The sequence below is a fragment of the Vicugna pacos genome, chromosome 26, assembly GCF_048564905.1.
Source record: "Vicugna pacos chromosome 26, VicPac4, whole genome shotgun sequence".
NCBI classification, from domain to species: domain Eukaryota; kingdom Metazoa; phylum Chordata; class Mammalia; order Artiodactyla; family Camelidae; genus Vicugna; species Vicugna pacos.
In genome coordinates this window covers 10,575,618-10,580,142 of record NC_133012.1, presented here as the reverse complement: position 1 = coordinate 10,580,142, position 4,525 = coordinate 10,575,618, and positions in this window count along the sequence as shown.

The window sequence follows — 4,525 nt, the reverse complement described above, 5'->3', positions numbered from 1 at the left end:
CCGCCCGTCCCCGGCCCGGGCGCCGCTCCCCTCGCCCGCCGCCGCCGCCGCCAGCTCCCAGCGGAAAAGAAAGGAGCCGGGGAGCGCGACCCCGAGCCCCGCCCAAGCCCCGCGGGCGGCTCCGGGCGCACGGCCTCCGGGAGACCCCCGCCCGGCCTGGCCCGCCGGGCCGCGCGCCGCGGAAGTCGGTGAAGGGCGCGGGGAGGTGAGGGGCTTCCGCGCAGCTCCCGCCGGACAATGGCCACCCGCTGCCGCCGCCGCCGCCGCTGCCTTCTGCCCGCTGGCCGCTCCCGGATCTCTCGCCCCTTCTCTCTCGTTCTTTCTCTCCCCTCCCTCTGGGTTTCCGTCATCGCCCGGGCATTTCCGCCGGGAAAAGGTGAGCAGGCGACTCCGCCGGGGCCGGGCTGCGAGGAAGGATGCAGCGCACCCGTGTGGCTCGGCGGAGAAACAGCCCGAGAGGGGCGGAGGGTTGCGACTTCTCGCTCTTCCCTTTTCTATTTTCCCTCTCCACTGCGGTCTGGACCAAGCTCTCCTTGTTCTTCCTTCATATCCTTTTCTCTGGGACCTTTATCCCCACCTTCATCTCCTATAGTGCTTTTTTTTAGCTCTCTGGAGAGGAAATTGGGAAGCTTGTGCTTGTCCTCAACAACATTGTCTCCCTGGACTCTACCAGTCTCCTATAGCAGATATTTAATATTTACTGAGCAATAAGTAAATAAATAATTTCTGCCTAATCTCTGTCATTTACTAGCTGTGGGACACTGACATCGCGAATCCCCCTTTCAGTGTCAGATAGATGAGATGATTTCTCTCTGTGAAATCAGTCAGCGTTCTTTCCAGCTCCAGCACCCTTCACCGCGTTGACTGCAGTGATTACTGTGTTCTAATAATTTGTTAACGCAACAAATATTCCTCGAGGAACTGCTAACTGCCACATCCTATGGAGAGCAGGTGCTAAAGAACCGTATTTCCTCTATTAGAGGGACAAGTTACTGCCGCTGAACCCAAGTAGGAGGCAACATTCTCTATCAGAAGGCAAGGGCTCCCTCTTGGCACTGCCAGCCTCCTAGCCGCGTCCTTGGATAATCACTGAATCCCCCCACCCCCAGCCTGATTCCTTATCTGTTAAAAGGGTGCAAAAAGACCTACCTTTTCAGGTTGTGAGGATTAAATTCTACAAGTGCTTATCCCTTGTTCCTTGCCGCTTTCCTCCTAGGCAACATCTACAGAAAGCTTTAGAAAGGTGGCATAAGACTTAAACATAAAGACACTAAACCTCCTAGAAGAAAATATAGGCAAAACATTCTCTGACATGAATCTTATATTCTCCTAGGGCAGTCTACACAGGCAATAGAAATAAAAGCAAAAATAAACAAATGGGACCTAGTTAGACTTCTAAGCTTTTGCCCAGCAAAGAAAACCATAAACAAAAAAAAACAACCTAATGGAATAAGAGAAAATATTTGTAAATGATGAGACTGACAAGGACTTTATTTCCAGAATATACAAATAGCTCATACAACTTAATAACAGAAAAACAACCCAATCCAAAAATGGGCAGAAGACCTAAACAGGCAATTCTCCAATAGGCACATGAAAAAATGCTCAATATTGCTAATTATCAGAGAAATGCAAATCAAAACTGCAATGAGGTATCACCTCACACCAGTCAGAAGGGCCATCATTAAAAACTCCACAAATGATAAATGCTGGAGAGGGTATGGAGAAAAGGGAACCCTCCCACACTGTTGGTGGTAATATAGTTTGATGCAACCATTATGGAAAACAGTATAGAGATTCCTCAAAAGACTAAAAATAGGCTTACCGTATGATACAGCAATCCTGCTACTGGACATATATCCAGATGGAACCTTAATTCAAAAAGACACATGCACCCCAATGTTCATAGCAGCACTATTTACAATAGCCAAGACATGGAAACAACCTAAATGTCCATTGACAGATGACTGGCTAAAGAAGTTGTGGTGTATTTATACAATGGAATACTACTCAGCCATAAAAAGGAATAAAATAATGCTATTTGCAGCAACATGGATGGACCTGGAAATAGTCATTCTAAGTGAAGTGAGCCAGAAAGAGAAAGAAAAATATCATATGATATCACTTATATGTGGAATCTAAAAAAAAAAAAAAGACAAATGAACTTATTTACAAAACAAAAACACTCACAGACATAGAAAACAAATTATGGTTAACAGAGTGGGAATGGGGTGGGAAGGGGTAAATGGGAGTTTGAGATTTGCAGATACTAATATATATAAAACAGATAAACAATAAGTTCCTACTGAATAGCACAGAGAACTATATTCAACATTTTATAGTAACTTATGGTGAAAAAGATGATGAAAACAAGTATATGTGTGTTCATGTATGACTGAAGCATTATGCTGTACACTAGAAATTGACACATTATAAACTGACTGTACTTCAGTAAAAATATATACATACAAACAATAAAAAGATCAAGTCAATTTGGAAATGCTTTCTTTTCAAGAACTGGATGGGTTATTGTTATTCATTTAAAAATAATAAAATTATTATTTGAAAATTAGGCTTGAGATAAACTCCGAAAGTCAAGAACTGAAAGCTGAGAGTTATTAGAAATTGGAAACCAGATGTATCTTAAGAGTAATCAAATGGAAGCACTGGATACAAATAACCAAAAAGTGGTAACCAAAAGGGGATTCTGTGAGCATGGTAAAGCAAGAATCTGGGGATAAGAATTAAGTACAGGAAATAAATATATTAAATATTGACAGAAGCAAAAGATTTCACTTGCTGCATCACTTGAGATTCTGACTGCTGCTTCTGGGGAGACATGTAAAACAGAAACATGGAGAATATTTGAGAGGCATATTCAGCAACAATCTGTGAGTCAACGGATACTGAGATTGAATCACCTGAAACCATCCCATGTTTCTGCACACAAATCCATTGATCATAACACTGATGCTGAACAACAAAAGTTCTGGGCTTAACTATTTTTATATATTGTCAACTTTTTCTATGTCTTTATTTAAATCTACTAAATCTGCTACAGGCCAATAAAATGAAAAATCTCCCATAATAATCCCATTTGTTCACTTCTGGGTTTCTGCAAAAATTTTTTTCCAGTTTTTAAACTACACTCTCTAATATTACATGTAATATATTAACATATTATATATTTGTAATAATTAATATTAACTTTTTAACTTATTCAACTTTTACCTTAATGTAAGTTTGCTTATTAGTATTATCACCAGTTTTCTTTTCTGCAGAGGAATTGGTAAATCTTTGTCCAATATTGCATTGTAAGATTTATCTTTCCACTTATAATGTCTTTTGTAAGCAACAGTGGTATAATAAAGAATATATCTGGTCTTCGTCCCCAGTTCCTGGCACAGAGCTTTCAAAACTCCTAGAATTTCCTGAGTGATAGAAGTGTCTTTGTTTTACTAATGAGGTGACTCAGGATGGGCCCCTAGACAGCTTCAGGTCAGGGACTGGTCACTAGAAAGACCAACAGTGTGACAGGTTAGCCAACTTTGGGTCAGCCTGACCTCAGGGGAGGGGACAAGGCTGGAGAATGAACTCATCCACGTGACCAAGGATTTAATTACACATGCTTCGGTAACGAAACTCCAATAAAAACTCTGGCCACCGAAGCTCTGTGGGATTCCAAGTTGGTGAACACACTGATGTGCTGGGAGGGTGACATGCCTGGATCCCACAGGACAGAGGGCAGAGAGCCTTTTCAGATTCCTCCACTCCTAAAGAATATGTCTTAGCCTGGTTGCTCCTGACCTGTATACTTCATGATAAAACTTTAATTCTAAGTATAGTGTTTCAGTGAATTCTGTGAGTCGTTCAAGTGAATTATCGAACCTGAAAGGGCTGTGGGAATCCCCAAATTTGTAGCCTGGTTGGGGTAAACCCGAGGCTTCTGGCTGGAGCCTGAAGTGGGGACAATCTTGTGAAAGCCGCTGCATTTCACCGTGGGCCCTGTGCTAACTCCATGTAGTGTCAGAACTGAAATGAATCACAAGACACCCAGTTAGCACAGAGCAGAGCAACACGTTATTTAAGCTTTTAAATAACACCTTTTGTTATTTAAATAACTTTTTAAAAGGTGTGTGTGGATGTGTATATATATCACTATGCTGTACACCAGAAACTAACACAACATTGTAAATTAACTATACTTCAATTAAAAAAAATGTTAAAAAGTTTTTAATGTATCTTTTTTAGATGCTACTGATTCAATTTATTCACATATTTTTAAAACTTCATACTCTTCATACTTCAGAGTGAGTATCTGTTAATACATCTTTTTGACACTTGAACTTATGGTATTTACAGTCTTGGTTATGACTAAATTTAGCTTATTGTCATCTTAAATAACATTTTTAAAGATAAATTTTAAGTTGCCATAGTTTCATAGTAATTTCTAAATGCATGGATATGATTTATATCCTTTCCTTGTTTGCTATGGAAATTAACTCTCCACTTTCTTTTGGGTCTT